This window comes from Hyla sarda, unplaced genomic scaffold (genome assembly GCF_029499605.1).
Source record: "Hyla sarda isolate aHylSar1 unplaced genomic scaffold, aHylSar1.hap1 scaffold_18, whole genome shotgun sequence".
Taxonomy (NCBI): Eukaryota; Metazoa; Chordata; class Amphibia; order Anura; family Hylidae; genus Hyla; species Hyla sarda.
The window spans coordinates 1739962-1759373 of NW_026608445.1; the positions used below are offsets into that span (position 1 = coordinate 1739962).

At 44.9% G+C, this 19412-nt stretch overlaps 1 protein-coding gene across 8 annotated transcripts in view; it reads left to right on the plus strand.

Moving 5' to 3' along the window:
* The window catches only part of LOC130313964 (SLAM family member 9-like), a 264917-nt gene that overhangs the window by 181004 nt on the left and 64501 nt on the right, over window positions 1-19412 (plus strand). The gene's annotated exons all lie outside the window — the stretch shown is intronic.

The window sequence follows — 19412 nt, forward strand, 5'->3', positions numbered from 1 at the left end:
TGATCGCGGGGGTCCCGCCGCTGGGGACCCCCGCATTATTGCATGCGGCACCCACCTGTTTTTTCACCAGAACCGCTGGAGGGTCTGAGTCGCGACTACGGGAATGGAAGTCCGTGACGTCAGGACTCCGCCCCTGTGTGACGGCAGCAAAAAAAACTGCAAAAAAAAATCGCATGGCATACAATTTTTGAAACTACACGCCTCAAGTAACGTAACAAGGAGTATAGTGAACCTTACATGTGTTTGACGACTTTGCGTTGAAGTTGGATGTGAAAATGGAAAATTTGATTTTTAACACTAAAATTATGGTGTTACCCCAAATTTTTCATTTTCACAAGGGGTAATAGGGAAAAATGGATCCCAAAATTTGAAGTCCAATGTCTCCCATTTAAGAAAACGCCCCATTTAAGAAAACGTGGATGTTAAGTGCTCTGCTGGCGCACTACAGTGCTCAGAAGAGAAGGAGCAAAATTCTGAAAGAGAATTTTGGTGAAATGGTTTTTGGGGGATATGTTGAATTTAAAAAGTCCCCAGGGTGCCAAAACAGCATAAAAAACCCACATGGCATACAATTTTTGAAATTACATCCCTCAAGTAATGTAACAAGGGTATAGTTGGAAGTGAAAATGGGAAATTTGATTTTTAACACTAACTTGATGGTGTTACTCCAATTTTTTCTTTTTTACAAGGGGTAAATGGACCACAAAATTTGAATCCCTATTTCTCCTGATTAAGAAAATGCCCCCTATGTGGATGTTATGTGCTCTGCTGGTGTACTACAGGTCTCAGAACATAAGGAGCGCCATTGGTCTTTTGAAGAGAGAATTTTGCTGAAATTGAAGTCGGGGGTCATGTGCATTTTCAAACTTCCCATGGAACCAGAACAGCAGAAACCTCCCACATGTGACACCATTTTGGAAACTAGACCCCTCCAGGAACGTAACAAGGGTTACACTGACTACTTACACCTCACAGGTTTTTTGAACAGTGGGCTGTAAAAGTGAAAAATTAGATTTTTAACACTAAAATGATGGTGTTACTCCAAATTTTTCATTTTCACATGATGTAATAGGAGAAAATGGACCAAAAAATGTAAAGCCCAATTTCTCCTGATTAAGAAAATGCCCCATATGTGGATGTTTAGTGCTCTGCTGGTGTACTATAGGTCTCAGAACAAAAGGAGCACCATTGGTCTTTTGAAGAGAGAATTTTGCTGAAATTGAAGTCGGGGGTCATGTGCATTTTCAAACCTTCCATGGAGCCAGAACAGCAGAAACCCCCCACATGTGACACCATTTTGGAAACTAGACCCCTACAGGAACGTAACAAGGGTTACAGTGAGTACTTACACCTCACAGATTTTTTTGAACAGTGGGCTGTAAAAGTGAAAAATTAGATTTTTCACACTAAATTGCTGGTATTAACCACGTTTTTTTTAGTTCCACAAGTAATAAGAGAAAAAAAGTTTCAAAAATTTGTAGCCCAATTTCTCCAGAATAATAATATACCCCATATATGGCGGTAAAGCACTATGCGGGTGCAAAAACAGGGCTTAGGAGTGAGACAGCACCGATGAGATTTGAGGCCTAAAGTGGTGCTTTGCACTGCAATGGTTGAGGTTCTGACATAAAATCTAAAATAAAAAACCCTGGCAAGTGACCACAATTTTGAAACTACACCCTTCAAGAAAGGTAACAAGGAGTACAGTAAGTACTTATACCTCACAGGTTTTTTGAACAGTGGGCTGTAAGATGAAAAATTAGATTTTTTAACACAAAAATGCTGGGGTTACCCCATTTTTTACATTTTCACAAGAGGTAATTGGGTTACAAATTTTGGAGGGCTTTTTCTCCTGACTATGGAAATACATCCACATATGGGGTAACATGCTGGGCGGGCGCACAACAAGGCTCAGAAGTTATAGAGGTCTGTTTGCATTTGTGGCCTATGGCATAGCAGTAGCTGATGGTTACATACATTCAGAGGAAAATACAAAAATGATACACCCACATGTGACACCATTACAGAAAGTACCCACCCTGAGGAATGGGTATACAGCTAAAAAGGACATTTTGAAAGCACGGGTGTTTGCTAAATTTATTTTCCAGGAATGGATGAAGGGTAGCTTTTGAAAATTGCAATTTTTAACCTATACTCTGCTTCATCTTTCTGGAAATACGACAGAGCTCATGACTAAGAACTCTTCGCATTTGAGGCCGATGTTTCTTACGGACCTAGCAGTTACATACATTCAGAGGAAAATACCCACATGTGAGCCTGTTACAAACAATACACCCCCTAGGGAAGGTGTATAGGAGTGAAGTGGACATTTGGAACAGATGGGTGTTCCCTAAATTTTTTTTCCAGGAATGGTGTCTATAGGGGGGGGGGGGGGGGGATGAAAATTGCTATTTTAATACTGATATGCCAATTCCTAGAATGATGACCCAGAGTATAGCCCAAAATAAAAATGATGCCCCAAACCCTATGCTCTGAGTCATCATTCTAGGAATGTCATGTGTGTGGTCGTCCCAATTCTGTTACCTCAAATGCGCACCCCCCTCAGGTGGGGAGAGAGTGCTGCGCATTTGAGGCAACTGCAAACCCCCAATGCTGTTGACTCTGTGTCCCTTGACTAATTTTTTTGGGGAAAAAAATATACCGGGGTATTGGGAAAGAGGTTTTGGTTTTTTTTTTTTTTTTGGGGGGGGGGGGGGTGTTTTTGTTTTAAAATTTGGAAGACAATGTACTCTGGACTGGTACATTGGAGTTGAATTCTGGGGAATTAAAATTAGGGAAAAGGATTAACAATTTTGGGCTCCATGGAAGTGTGATACTCCCTGAAGCAGTTTTTAATGCAGAGGCCCGGATGATCGGGGCAAGTGTCACACTGAGTGGTGGTGTCCTTACAAATCCCCCTCCTGTGACACACTCTGCATCTTTCGGGGGCCCACAGTTCCAGAGGTGCTCTGACCCACTCCTTGGCGGCCACCAAAGATGAGGGCCTTTAGAACTAGCTCTTGAAACTGCAGGTATGTCCCTGTGTTGCCAGTGTACTGGGACAGTACAAAAGAGTTGTACATGGCAACCTGTACCATGTAGACCGCAACTTTTTTTGTACCATGTCCGTGTTTTCCGCATGGCATTATATGCCTTGAGGACTTGATCAGAAAGATCAACTCCCCCCATATACCGATTGTAGTCCAGAATACAATCGGGCTTGAGGACCGATCCCGCGGTACCTCGCACAGGGGCAGGGGTGCTGCCATTCCCATGAATTGTGGTGAGCATAAGGACATCCCTCTTGTCCTTATACCTGACCAGCAACAGGTTTTCTTGGGAAAAGGCACAGGACTCACCCCGGGGGATAGGAGCATGTAGCGGATGGGGCGGAAGGCCTCTTTGATTCTTCCGGACTGTCCCACAAGCGAGCGTGGATCTGGCGGCGAGGGATGTAAAGAGAGGGATACTAGTATAAAAGTTATCCACGTAAAGGTGGTAACCTTTATCTAGCAATGGGTGCAAAATGCCCCAAATGATTTTCCCGCTAACACCCAGAGTGGGGATGTTAGCCACCTTGATGGCTCATCATCAGAAGATGATGAGGAGGATGAGGAAATAAGGAAGGTGGGGTCTTCCTTGTCCTCTGAGGCGCTTTCAGAGTTGGAGGCAATTATGGCATATGCCTCCTCTGCTGAAAACGCCCTGCGGGCCATTTCCCTACTCTAATGGGGGGTGGAGTGTATAAATGTGGGGGGAAACTTTATTGGTGTGTGTGCTGCATGTGGTGTGGTGGGATAATACCTCCCTAACCCGCCCTAACCTAACTAACTAACCCGCACTAAGAACAAAAATATAAAATAAAATTAATCTTAAAAAAGAAAAAGAAACTTTAAAAAAAAGACTTCTAACGCAAAAAAACCTGCGCCAAAAAAAAAGCGTTCACATAATCAGTTTTGTGCACACTGATTAGTGCTTGGTGGCTGCAGGGGGTGAAGAAGTCAGTGGGGGGTTCGGCCACTCAGCCCAGAACAGTGGCTGGTGGCACGTACACAGATCCCCACACAAAAAAACAGAAAAATAAAATAAAAAAACGATTAAAACCCCCAAAAAAGCACCCGTCTGAACCCCAAAAAAATGCTGATCAGTGATAAATCACTGACAGGGGTGGGGCAGGCCGCACACACAGGTACAATCCGTCCACACAGCACAGGCCTGCTACTGGTGGCACGGACCAACTATAGGTGCAAAAAAAATAAAATAAAAAAGATGATATAACCCGAAAAAGCGACTTCACCACAAAAAAATGCTGATCAGTATTACGGGACTGATCAGCGGCAGGTGGGCTTTAGCTAACGGTGGCAGACCGCTCTTTTATAGCTAAGAGGGCCTGCCACATGTTTAGCAAAAAAAAAAAGGTCTGCGCCCCCCAAAAAATGCTGGGGGCAGACAGCAGCGACCCTGTAGGGCCGGGGTCATGCAGCTGAAGGTGCTACGGACCCACAGACACCTACAGACAGTGCGCCAAAAAAAAAAAAATGTTAACACCTAACGGTCCCTACCTAATCTAATGCTTTCCCTGACTGCTTTCTGTGCCAAGGGGCCACAGAAAGGGGGCAAGGGGGCACTTTTTTTCCCTTTTTCAGTACTGAGGGGGGAGATTGCGGTACGAAGCTCCGTCCTGCACACCAGATCAGAAGAAAATGGTGGGCAGAGCGGAGCTGCGTGCTCCCCCCAAAATTTGTAACCCAATTTCTCTCAAGTAAGGAAATACCTCATATGTAGATGTAAAGTGCTCTGTGGGTGCACAAGAGGGCTCAGAAGGGAAGGAGTGACAAAGGAATTTTGGAGAGTGAATTTAGCTGAAATGGTTTTTGGGGGGCATGTCGCATTTAGGAAGCCCCAATGGTGCCAGAACAGCAAGAAGAAAAAAAAACACATGGCATACTATTTTGGATATTACACCCCTAAAGGAACGTAACAAGGGGTACAGTGAGCCTTAACACCCCACAGGTGTTTGACAACTTTTTGTTAAAGTCAGATGTGTAAATGAAAAAAAAATTCACTAAAATGATATTTTTCCCCAAATTTTACATTTTTACAAGGGATAATAGGAAAAATTTGTAACCCCAATTCTTCTGAGAATGTAAATACCTTATCAGTAGATGTAAAGTGTTCTGTGGGTGCACTAGAGGGCTCAGAAGGGAAGGAGTCACAATTGGCTTTTGGAAAGCGACAATGGGCTTTTGGAAAGCAAATTTTGCTGAAATGGTTTTTGGAGGGCATGTCACATTTCGGAAGCCCCTATGGTGCCAGGACAGCAAAAAGAAAAAAAACCACATGGCATATTATTTTGGAAATTACACACCTCAAGGAACATAACAAGGGGTACAGTGAGCCTTAACACCCCACAGGTTTTTGATGACTTTTTGTTAAAGTCGGATGTGTAGATGGAAAAAAAAAATCATTTTACATTGTTACAAGGGGTAATGGGAGAAAATGCCCCCCAACATTTTTAACCCCATTTCATCTGAGTATGGAAATACCCCATATGTGGATGTAAAGTGCTCTGCAGGCGAATTATAATGCTCAGAAGAGAAGGAGCACAATTGGGCTTTTGGAGAGATAATTTGTTTGAAATGGAAGTCGGGGGCCACGTGCGTTTACAAAGCCCCAATGGTGCCACAAGAGTGGACCCCTCCCCACATGTGACCCCATTTTGGAAACTACACCCCTCACAGAATTTAATAAGGTCTGCAGTGAGCATTCACACCCCTCTGGCGTTTGACAAATCATTGGAGCAGTAGACTGTACAAATGAAAAATTTTATTTTTCATTTTCACGGACCATTGTTCCAAAAATCTGTCAGACACTTGTGGGGTGTAAATGCTCACTGCATCCCTTATTACATTACGTGAGGGGTGTCATTTCCAAAATGGGTTCACATGTGGGGTGGGAGTCCATTGTTCTGGCACCATGGGGGCTTTGTAAACACACATGGCCTTCAATTCCGGACACATTTTCTCTCCAAAAGAGAGTACTTTACATCAACATATGGGGTATGTTCTTACTCAGAAGAAATGGGGTTAAACATTTTGGGGGCTTTTTTTTCCTACTCAGGAAAAATTGCGTTACATCTTTTGGGGGTCTTTTTTTCCTTTTACCTCTTTTGAAAATGAAAAGTATGGGGCAACACCAGCACGTTAGTGTAAACTATTTATTTTTGGGTTTATACCCCAACTTTACCTTTTCACAAGTGGTAAAAGGAGAAAAAGCCCTCCAAAATGTGTTAGGCAATTTCTCCTGAGTACGGAAATACCCCATATGTGGCACTAAATTGTTGCCTTGATCTACGACAGGGCTCCGAAGTGAGAGAGCGCCATGCGCATTTAAGGTCTAAATTAAGGATTTGCAAGAAATACACTTGCCTCCGATACCAAAATTACCATACAGCAGTGTTTCCCAAACAGAGTGTCTCCAGCTGTTGCAAAACTCCCAGCATGCCTGGACAGTCAATGGCTGTCCGGCAATACTGGGAGTTGTTGTTTTGCAACAGCTGGAGGCTCCGTTTTTGAAAGGGTACTGTACCAGACATCCAGACATTTTTCATTTATATTTGCATGTGTATGTGTGTGTGTGTGTGCGGGGGGGGGGGGGGGGGGGGGGGGGGCATAACTGTGTAGGGGTATATGTAGTGTTTTACCCTTTATTTTGTGTAGGTGTAGTGTTTTTAGGGTACATTCACAACAGCGGGGGTTTACAGCGAGTTTGAGCTGCAGCGGACAATTTACAGCATCTCAAACTTGCAGCGAGAAACTCACTGTAAACCCCTGCCCGTGTGAATGTACCCTGTACATTCAAATGGGAGGGGGGGGTGTCAAACCTCCAGCTGTTGCAAAACTACAACTCCCAGCATGCCCTTTGGCTGTCGTGCATGCTGGGGTTTGTATTTATGCAACAGCTGGAGGCACACTGTTTGCAAAACACTGAGAGTTTGTTACTTAACTCAATGTTCTGCAACCAGTGTGCCTCCAGTTGTTGCAAAACTACAACTCTCAGCATGTACGGCCTATCAGTGCATGCTGGGAGTTTGCAACATCTGGAGGGACACTGGTTGCAAAACACTGATTTAGGTAACAAAGTCATTGTTTTGCAACCAGTGTGCCTTCAGCTGTTGCAAAAAGCTACAACTCTCAGCATGCCAGGACAGCCAAAGGGCATGCTGGAATTTGTAGTTATGCAACAGCTGGAGGCATACTACAAAAATTTCCAGCATGCCCCTTTGTTGCCTGTGCATGCTGGGGGTTGTAGGTATGCAACAACTGGAGGCACACTGGTTGCAAAACACTGGGAGTTTGTTACTTAACTCAGTGTTTTGCAACCAGTGTGCCTCCAGTTGTTGCAAAACTACAACTCCCAGCATGTACAGTCTATAAGTGCAGCTGGAGGCACACTACTGCCACTCCAAGCATGCCCTTTTGTAGTTTGTGCATGCTGGGGATCGTAGTTATGCAACAGCTGGAGGCACAAAAATATGCCTCCAGATGTTGCATAACTACAACCCTCACCATGTACAAACTACCAACCAAAGGGCATGCTGGGAGTTGTAGTTGTGCCTTCTTATGTTGCATAACAACAACTCCCAGCGTGCCCTTGTGTGCATGCTGGGAGTAGTTGCTAAGCAACAGCAGGAGGCCAGCCTTACCTCCTGCTGCACACTGAAGATCTGCCTGCCGTCGATGCCTCTGACTCCACTCCGCTGCCGATGCCAGGGATCGGGGCCCAGCCTCAGGGACACACTCCTGGCACCCGCTCTTGCTCTATGAAACAGGGGTGGAGCGGGTGCCGTTAGGGACACCCCCACAGCAGGCATCCCAGGGCCGGTTTTGCCTATATGCAAAGTAGGCGGCCGCCTACAGCGGCCTTTCTTGGGGGGCGCAGTTCTGACCTCCGCAAAAAAAACTTCACCAGAGATCAGAGAGCGCTCACCCCCTTGTGCTTCTTATCTTGGAGGAATGCGGCATGAAGCACTGCACTCCTCCAAGCGTGCAAATCAACAGTGTACAAATCAACATCAACTTTAAACTTCCTGCTCCACTGCGCCGCACACTTCTACACCTGCCCGCGCTGAGGCCACCATCTATAGGGTAAATTTCTTGGGGGTAAGAGGGAAGAGGACAAAGTGCTGTTTAGGAGTCAGTGGGCAGTAAATGGGCAATTTCTCAATGTTTCCTCAGCAGGGTTCCTCCAGCTGTGCCAAAACTACAACTACCAGCATGCCTCTGCCTGTCCAGGCATGCTTGGAGTTGTAGTTTTGCAACAGCTGGAGGCACCCTGCTGAGGAAACATTGAGAAATTGCCCATTTTCTGCCCACTGACTCCTAAACAGCACTTTGTCCCCTTCCCTCTATCTATCTATATCTATCTTTCTCCTATATATTTCCTATCTATCTTATATTTCAGCGTTTCCCAACCAGGGTGCCTCCAGCTGTTGCAAAACTTTAACTCCCAATATGCCTTTGGCTGTCCAGGCATGCTGAAAGTTAAAGTTTTGCAACAGCTGGATGCACCCTAGTTGGGAGATACTGATCTATACATCTGTATATTATCTATCTATCTATCATCAATCTATCTTTCTCATATCTATGTATCTGTCTCAAATCTATCTATCTCATATCTATCTATCTATCTATCTATCTCCTATCTCTCTCTCATATCAATTTCTCTCATATCTATCTGTCTGTCTGTCTGTCTATCTCATATCTATCTATCTTATATCTATCTCATATCTATCTATCTATTTCATGTCTATCTATCTCATATCTATCTATCTATCTATCTATCTCCTATCTCTCTCTCATATCAATTTCTCTCATATCTATCTGTCTGTCTGTCTGTCTATCTATCTCATATCTATCTCATCTCTATCTCATATCTATCTAGCTATCTTATCTATCTCATATCTATCTATCTCATATCTATCTATCTCATATCTATCTATCTCATATCTAGCTATCTATCTCATATCTACTTTTTTGCATATCTCATATATCGGGTATTTTGCATATCTATCTATCTCTCTCTCATATCTATCTATCTATCTCTCATATCTATCTATCTCATATCTATCTATCTATCTATCTCATGTCTATCTCATATCTATCTATCTCATATCTATCTATCTATCTAATATATATCTATTTTATATCTATGTATCTGTCTCATATCTATCTATCTGTCTATCTATCTCATATTTATCTATCTATCTCATATCTATCTATCTATATATCTCATGTCTATCTCATATCTATCTATCTATCTCCTATCTCTCTCATATCAATTTCTCTAATATTTATCTGTCTGTCTGTGTCTGTCTGTCAATCTATCTATCTCATATCTATCTCATCTCTATCTCATATCTATCTAGCTATCTTATCTATCTCATATCTATCTATCTCATATCTATCTATCTCATATCTATCTATCTCATATCTAGCTATCTATCTCATATCTACTTTTTTGCATATCTCATATATCGGGTATTTTGCATATCTATCTATCTCTCTCTCATATCTATCTATCTATCTCTCATATCTATCTATCTCATATCTATCTATCTATCTATCTCATGTCTATCTCATATCTATCTATCTCATATCTATCTATCTATCTAATATATATCTATTTTATATCTATGTATCTGTCTCATATCTATCTATCTGTCTATCTATCTCATATTTATCTATCTATCTCATATCTATCTATCTATATATCTCATGTCTATCTCATATCTATCTATCTATCTATCTCCTATCTCTCTCATATCAATTTCTCTAATATTTATCTGTCTGTCTGTGTCTGTCTGTCAATCTATCTATCTCATATCTATCTATCTATCTATCTCATATCTATCTCATATCTATCTATCTATCTATCTCATATCTATCTATCTCATATCTATCTATCTATCTATCTATCTACCTATCTGTCTATCTCATATCTGTCTATCTCATATCTATCCATGTATCTTCTATCTATCTTTTATCTCATTGATAGATAGATATTTCCTGTGTTTTAAAATATATTTTTTTAATAGACAAACGCCCACCTGCAATGACTGCTCTGAAGAGCAGGAAGAACAGGCGGGGAGGCGTTTTGAAACGTGCCGAGGAAGAGCGAAGCGCCACGCCACCTACCCTACCCATGGGCCCATCGGCGGTTACACCACCTCACCCGTGTCATGCAGGACACCAGGTATCTCAATGAAACTGCACTGAACCTGGTGTCCCCACCTCCTCACTATATATAGCAAAACTAGAACTCCAATCATGCCCAGACAGCCAAAGGCTTTCTGGGCATGCTGGGAGCAGGCCCGTCGCTACCGGACCGGCAAACCAAGCAATTGCTTGGGGCCCCGAGCTGGCTGGGGGCCCCGAGCAGAGCCGGAGCACATCCAGTAGCGACGGGGCACTTCGGGGGGCCCGCACATTGCAATTAAATTACCTTTGTAGGGCGCGGGCCCCTTAAGAAACAAAGCGCAGGGCCGCACCGGACAGGTCAGGGGCTGATGGGAGTAGAGACGTCACGTGCCCCACGCAGGCACGCACGTCCACTCCGATCACCTGACCTGTCCTTGCTTACGTCCCTACGCGAACCTCCAGCATCCTCCTCATGCAGTGACAGGAGCAGCAGAAGACTCACGCCGCTGCAACGATCCGCGGCAGGGTAAGTAAACTGGCCCGGGGGGGGGGGGGTCAAGGGATTGTATGGTGGTTAGGGACTACATTGGTGATGAGAGGTGTGTGTGTGTGTGGGGGGGGTGTTATGGGGGTGATAAGAGGTGCAGTAGGGGTGTTATGAGGGTGTTAAGAGGTGCAGGAGGGTGTTATGGGGGTGATAAGAGGCGCAGGGGTTGTTATGGGGGTGATAAGAGGTGCAGGGGGGTGTTTTGGGGGTGATAAGAGGTGCAGGGGTGTTATGGGGGTGATAAGAGGTGCAGGGGTGTTATGGTGAATGTTATGGGGGGTGTTATGGGGGTGATGAGAGGTGCATGGGGGAGTGTTATGGGGGTCATGAGAGGTGCAGGGGTGATATGGGGGTCATGAGAGGTGCAGGGGGGTGTTATGGGGGTGATGAGAGGTGCAGGGGGGTGTTATGGGGGTCATGAGAGGTGCAGGGGGGGTGTTATGGGGTGATGAGAGGTGCAGGGGGGTGTTATGGGGGTGTCCAGAGGTGCAGGGGGGGTGTTATGGGGGTGATGAGAGGTGCAGGGGGTGTTATGGGGGTGATAAGAGGTGCAGGGGGTGTTATGGGGGTGATAAGAGGTGCAGTAGGGGTGTTATGGGGGTGTTAAGAGGTGCAGGGGGGGTGTTATGGGGGTGATAAGAGGTGCAGTAGGGGTGTTATGGGGGTGATAAGAGGTGCAGTAGGGGTGTTATGGGGGTGTTAAGAGGTGCAGGGGGGTGTTATGGGGGTGATAAGAGGTGCAGGGGGGGTTATGGGGGTGATAAGAGGTGCAGGGGGGGTTGTGGGGGTGATAAGAGGTGCAGGGGGGTGTTATGGGGGTGATAAGAGGTGCAGGGGTGTTGGGGGTGATAAGAGGTGCAGGGGGTGTTATGGGGGTGATAAGAGGTGCAGGGGTGTTATGGGGGTGATAAGAGGTGCAGGGGTGTTATGGGGAATGTTATGTGGGGTGTTATGGGGGTGATGAGAGGTGCAGGGGGGAGTGTTATGGGGGCCATGAGAGGTGCAGGGGTGTTATGGGGGTCATGAGAGGTGCAGGGGGGTGTTATGGGGGTCATGAGAGGTGCAGGGGGTGTTATGGGGGTGATAAGAGATGCAGGGAGGGGTGTTATGGGGTGATGAGAGGTGCCCCCCCCCCCTGCACCTCTCCTCATCACCCCCCCCCCCCCCATACCCCCCCTGGTTATAGTAGTATTTTATTCAGGTTACAGTGTATGGCAGTATTATATTCAGGGTACAGTGTGGGGCAGTATTTTATTTAGGGTACAGTGTGAGGCAGTATTATATTTAGTGGGTACAGTGAATAGCAGTATTATATTCAGGGTACAGTGTGGGGCAGTATTATATTTAGTGGGTACAGTGTATAGCAGTATCATATTCAGGGTACAGTGTATAGCAGTATTATATTCAGGGTACAGTGTATGGCTGTATTATATTCAGGGTACAGTGTGGGGCAGTATTATATTTAGTGGGTACAGTGTATAGCAGTATCATATTCAGGGTACAGTGTATGGCAGTATTATATTCAGGGTACAGTGTATGGCTGTATTATATTCAGGGTACAGTGTGTGGCAGTATTATATTCATGGTACAGTGTATGGCAGTATTATATTCAAGGTACAGTGTGTGGCAGTATTATGTTCAGGGTACAGTGTGTGGCAGTATTATATTCAGGGTACAGTGTGAGGCAAGATTATATTTAGTGGGTACAGTGTGTACCAGTATTATATTCAGGGTACAGTGTATAGCAGTATTATGTTCAGGGTACATTGTGTGGCAGGATTATATTTAGTGGGTACAGTGTATAGCAGTATTTAGTTGGTACAGTGTGTGGCAGTATTATATTCAGGGTACAGTGTATAGCAATATTATGTTCAGGGTACATTGTGTGGCAGGATTATATTCAGGGTACATTGTGTGGCAGGATTATATTCAGGGTAGAGTGTGGGGCAGGATTATATATAGTGGGTACAGTGTATAGCAGTATTATATTCAGGGTACAGTGTGGGCAGTATTTTATTTAGGGTACACTTTCTGGCAAGGTTATAATGATTACTGTCTTCATGCAGAGGATGAGGATCTGCTGACAGTGAGGAGCCAATGATGTCTGGATGTCAGACTCTTCAGAGAAGATGGAGCTGGAGGAAAACCTGGTCTCTGGATCCGATAAAGAAGAAAAGATAACAGAGAAGATATCACTCAAGTGAGAAGACGTCACTCAGGTCACTGATATCATTGTGTATTCTCCTGACTGTCCCATCAGAGCTGTAGTCACTTGTAAGTTCTGCAGTGATGATGGGTAAAACTGTGTCCAATCTGTGTCTCACCAGCTGTTACAAAACTAAAACTCCCATAATGCCTGAGGCTTTCCAGACATGATGGGAGTTTTAGCTTTCCAACAGCTGGAGAACCACTTCAACCCAGGTGATCGGTGGGGGTCTCAGCAGTCAGACCCCCACCAAAAAAAATTGCCCTGGGGGGGTGGGGTGGACAGGGGGTATGGGTAGGGAACACTGCCTGCCTAATGTGGGGGGAACACTGCCTGCCTACTAAGGGGGAACACTGCCTGTCTAATGTGGGGACAACTATGCTGCACCTAATGTGGGGGGAACTCTGCTGCACCTAATGTGTATCGTATCGACGTTCGCTCACGTTGCGCTCCCAGAATTCAAGGGCGGGCGTTACTATGTCCTGACGCCGGCCCTAGAGCGTGACGTGCATGAACGTCCATGTCCATTTTGCTTGGGGCCCCCAAATTCCTTCAAACGACCCTAGCTGGGAGTTGTAGTTTTTTTCTAAATCGGGAGGCACCCTGGTTGGGGAACACTGCCTCAGAAGTTACAGAAGGAGTAAAGATGGAGGTGAGGAGGTATGCCCTGGTGCATAAAGTATCATGTACCTATAACTTCTTATCGCCATCTTTACTCCGTGTCCTGTAACTTCTGAGGCAATTTTTCCCAACCTGGGTGCCAGATATAGCAAAACTACTACTCCCAGCATGCCTAGAGGCCCAATAGATGTCTGGGTATGCTGAGAGTTGTAGTTTTACACATACTACCTCCCAGTAGTAAGGAGATTACATAAGGAAGAGGTTTATTACAATGTGTCACCCCAGTAGTAAGGAGATTACATGAGGAGGGGGTTTGTTACAGTGTGTCACCGCAGTAGTAAGGAGATTACATGAGGAGGAGGTGTGTTACAGTGTGTCACCCCAGTAGTAAGGAGATTACATGAGCAGGAGGTGTGTTACAGTGTGTCACCCCAGTAGTAAGGAGATTACATGAGGAGGAGGTGTGTTACAGTGTGTCACCCCAGTAGTAAGGAGATTACATGAGGAGGAGGTTTGTTACAGTGTGTCACCCCAGTAAAAAGGTGATTACATAAAGAGGAGGTTTATTACAATGTGTCACCCCAGTAGTAAGGAGATTACATAAGGAAGAGGTTTATTACAATGTGTCACCCCAGTAGTAAGGATATTACATGAGGAGGGGGTTTGTTACAGTGTGTCACCCCAGTAGTAAGGAGATTACATGAGGAGGAGGTGTGTTACAGTGTGTCACCCCAGTAGTAAGGAGATTACATGAGGAGGAGGTTTGTTACAGTGTGTCACCCCAGTAGTAAGGTGATTACATAAGGAGGAGGTTTGTTACAGTGTGTCACCCCAGTAGTAAGGAGATTACATGAGGAGGAGGTTTGTTACAATGTGTCACCCCAGTAGTAAGGAGATTACATGAGGAGGAGGTTTGTTACAATGTGTCACCCCAGTAGTAAGGAGATTACATGAGGAGGGGGTTTGTTACAGTGTGTCACCCCAGTAGTAAGGAGATTACATGAGGAGGAGGTGTGTTACAGTGTGTCACCCCAGTAGTAAGGAGATTACATGAGGAGGAGGTGTGTTACAGTGTGTCACCCCAGTAGTAAGGTGATTACATAAGGAGGAGGTTTGTTACAGTGTGTCACCCCAGTAGTAAGGAGATTACATGAGGAGGAGGTGTGTTACAGTGTGTCACCCCAGTAGTAAGGAGATTACATGAGGAGGTTTGTTACGGTGTGTCACCCCAGTAGTAATGAGATTACATGAGAAGGTTTGTTACAGTGTGTCACCCCAGTAGTAAGGAGATTACATGAGGAGAAGGTGTGTAATAATGTGTCACCCCAGTAGTAAGGAGATTACATGAGGAGGTTTGTTACAGTGTGTTACCCCAGTAGTAAGGTGATTACATGAGGAGGAGGTTTGTTACAGTGTGTCACCCCAGTAGTAAGGAGATTACATGAGGAGGAGGTTTGTTACAGTGTGTGACCCCAGTAGTAAGGAGATTACATGAGGAGGTTTGTTAGTGTTACCCCAGTAGTAAGGAGATTACATGAGGAGGAGGTTTGTTACAGTGTGTCACCCCAATAGTAAGGAGATTACATGAGGAGGTTTGTTACAGTGTGTCACCCCAGTAGTAAGGAAATTACATGAGGAGGTTTGTTACGGTGTGTCACCCCAGTAGTAAGGAGATTACATGAGGAGGTTTGTTACATTGTGTCAACCCAGTAGTAAGGAGATTACATGAGGAGGTTTGTTACAGTGTGTCACCGCAGTTGTAAGATGGGGCGTGTCAAAGGGCGTAGCCAGTGGGTGGGATCAAGGGGCGGCAAAATTAACTTTAGCCTAGGGCGGCAAAAATCCTTGCACCAGCCCTGGGCATCCTGATTCGTCGGCCTGTAATAGCCGACAAATCAGGATGATCGTGAGGTGGCACCGGTGTGCAACCTCACTCCTGCTGCTAAAGGATGATCAGTGCCATCTTGGACGGGACCTACCATCCTTTTTATCCGGGTCACCGGGGACCTGAATTGCCGCAAATTGCCAATCTGAATTGGTCTCAGGACCCCCCCCCCCAGGCATTGTCACGGGATGCATGCTGAATGATTTTAGCAGGCATCCCGGTCCGGTCCCCACCAGTCCTTAGGGATCGGGGATGCAGGGTGTAGGCATACACCATGCGTCCCCAAGAGGTTAAACAGATTTGTAAGTTACTTCTATTTGAAAATCTTAACCCTTCCAATTCAAGTGAATGTAAATGAGGGTCAATATAAGGCACCGTCTATGGACAAGAGTTGGGCTGTGAACCCCTTTAACATCAAATAGTTTAGGCTGATTTCTGCATTATGTCACTGTGAAGTTTGATGGACATACTTGTTGGTTGTGGGTAGGTTTTACATCAGTGGTTTTCAACTTATACAATTGTTGCTCTGACATGCTAAAAATTGATTCTGTAGATCAGATATTAATACTTGTTTCTTGCTACTTGACTGTAAACCAACATCAGGAAACTGTGAACTGGTCTAATACGCTGCAAAACCACAGGAAATTGAAGCCTTTTCATTCAGTAAAACTGTGTCCAATCTGTGTCTCACCAACTGTTACAAAACTAAAACTCCCATAATGCCTGAGGCTTTCCAGACATGATGGGAGTTTTAACTTTCCAACAGCTGGAGAACCACTTCAACCCAGGTGATCGGTGGGGGTCTCAGCAGTCAGACCCCCACCAAAAAAAATTGCCCTGGGGGGGGTGGGGTGGACAGGGGGTATGGGTAGGGAACACTGCCTGCCTACTAAGGGGGAACACTGCCTGTCTAATGTGGGGACAACTATGCTGCACCTAATGTGGGGGGAACTCTGCTGCACCTAATGTGCATCGTATCGACGTTCGCTCACGTTGCGCTCCCAGAATTCAAGGGCGGGCGTTACTATGTCCTGACGCCGGCCCTAGAGAGTGACGTGCATGATTATCAAAGGGGGGGGCCTCCATGTCCATTTTGCTTGGGGCCCCCAAATTCCTTCAAACGACCCTGGCTGGGAGTTGTAGTTTTTTTCTAAATCGGGAGGCACCCTGGTTGGGGAACACTGCCTCAGAAGTTACAGAAGGAGTAAAGATGGAGGTGAGGAGGTATGCCCTGGTGCATAAAGTATCATGTACCTATAACTTCTTATCGCCATCTTTACTCCGTGTCCTGTAACTTCTGAGGCAATTTTTCCCAACCTGGGTGCCAGATATAGCAAAACTACTACTCCCAGCATGCCCAGAGGCCCAATAGATGTCTGGGTATGCTGAGAGTTGTAGTTTTACACATACTACCTCCCAGTAGTAAGGAGATTACATAAGGAAGAGGTTTATTACAATGTGTCACCCCAGTAGTAAGGAGATTACATGAGGAGGGGGTTTGTTACAGTGTGTCACCCCAGTAGTAAGGAGATTACATGAGGAGGAGGTGTGTTACAGTGTGTCACCCCAGTAGTAAGGAGATTACATGAGGAGGTTTGTTACAGTGTGTCACCCCAGTAGTAAGGTGATTACATAAGGAGGAGGTTTGTTACAGTGTGTCACCCCAGTAGTAAGGAGATTACATGAGGAGGAGGTTTGTTACAATGTGTCACCCCAGTAGTAAGGAAATTACATGAGGAGGGGGTTTGTTACAGTGTGTCACCCCAGTAGTAAGGTGATTACATAAGGAGGAGGTTTGTTACAGTGTGTCACCCCAGTATCAAGGAGATTACATGAGGAGGAGGTGTGTTACAGTGTGTCACCCCAGTAGTAAGGAGATTACATGAGGAGGTTTGTTACGGTGTGTCACCCCAGTAGTAAGGAGATTACATGAGAAGGTTTGTTACAGTGTGTCAACCCAGTAGTAAGGAGATTACATGAGGAGGAGGTTTGTTACAGTGTGTCACCCCAGTAGTAAGGAGATTACATGAGGAGGTTTGTTAGTGTGTTACCCCAGTAGTAAGGTGATTACATGAGGAGGAGGTTTGTTACAGTGTGTCACCCCAGTAGTAAGGAGATTACATGAGGAGGTTTGTTACAGTGTGTGACCCCAGTAGTAAGGAGATTACATGAGGAGGTTTGTTACAGTGTGTTACCCCAGTAGTAAGGAGATTACATGAGGAGGAGGTTTGTTACAGTGTGTCACCCCAATAGTAAGGAGATTACATGAGGAGGTTTGTTACAGTGTGTCACCCCAGTAGTAAGGAGATTACATGAGGAGGTTTGTTACGGTGTGTCACCCCAGTAGTAAGGAGATTACATGAGGAGGTTTGTTACATTGTGTCAACCCAGTAGTAAGGAGATTACATGAGGAGGTTTGTTACAGTGTGTCACCGGAGTTGTAAGATGGGGCGTGTCAAATGGCGTAGCCAGTGGGCGGGGTCAAGGGGCGGCAAAATTAACTTTCGCCTAGGGCGGCAAAAATCCTTGCACCAGCCCTTGGCATCCTGATTCGTCGGCCTGTAAAAGCCGACAAATCAGGATGATCGTGAGGTGGCACCGGTGTGCAACCTCACTCCTGCTGCTAAAGGATGATCAGTGCCATCTTGGACGGGACCTACCATCCTTTTTATCCGGGTCACCGGGGACCTGAATTGCCGCAAATTGCCAATCTGAATTGGTCTCAGGACCCCCCCCCCAGGCATTGTCACGGGATGCATGCTGAATGATTTCAGCAGGCATCCCGGTCCGGTCCCCACCAGTCCTTAGGGATCGGGGATGCAGGGTGCTAGGCATACACCATGCGTCCCCAAGAGGTTAAACAGATTTGTAAGTTACTTCTATTTGAAAATCTTAACCCTTCCAATTCAAGTGAATGTAAATGAGGGTCAATATAAGGCACCGTCTAGGAACAAGAGTTGGGCTGTGAACCCCTTTAACATCAAATAGTTTAGGCTGATTTCTGCATTATGTCACTGTGAAGTTTGATGGACATACTTGTTGGTTGTGGGTAGGTTTTATATCAGTGGTTTTCAACTTATACAATTGTTGCTCTGACATGCTAAAAGTTGATTCTGTAGATCAGATATTAATATTTGTTTCTTGCTACTTGACTGTAAACCAACATCAGGAAACTGTGAACTGGTCTAATACGCTGCAAAACCACAGGAAATTGAAGCCTTTTCATTCAGGTCTCACCCTCCAATAGTTAGTGGGAAAATACTTATGATCCACACCCACAGCAAACGGAAAGGTCCAGCCACATCTTTTCTCATCAGCATGTTCACCATTGTATAACAGTCCTTTAAAGGGGCACTCTACTGGAAAAACAGATTTGTAAATGACTTCTATTTAAAAATCTTAACCCTTCCAGTACTTACCAGCTGCTGTATACTACAGAGGAAGTTATTATCTTTTTGAATTTCCTTTCTGTCTGACCACAATGCTCTCTGCTGACACCTCGGGTCTGTTTCAGGAACTGTCCAGAGCAGTATAGGTTTGCTATGGGGATTTGCTCCGACTCTGAACAGTTCCTAAAATGGACAAAGGTGTCAGCAGAAAGCACTGTGGTCAGACACAAAAGAAATTAAAAAAGAAAAGAACTTCCTGTGGAGCATATAGCAGCTGATAAATACTGGAAGGATTAATATTTAAATAGAAGTAATTTACAAATCTGTTTAACTGTCTGGCACCAGTTGATAAAAAAAAAAAATGTTTTCCAGTGGAGTACCCCTTTAAGGTGATCTTTCATTTATGCATTTTTATTTTTTCCTCCTCATCTCACCTACAGTTTGTTTTATGCGGGACTAATTGTACTTTGTAGTGACATAACTCATTTTACCACTAAATCTATAATGAAATTAAAAAAATATATATTTGTGGGGCAAACTTTATAGAAAAAAAATAAATAAATAA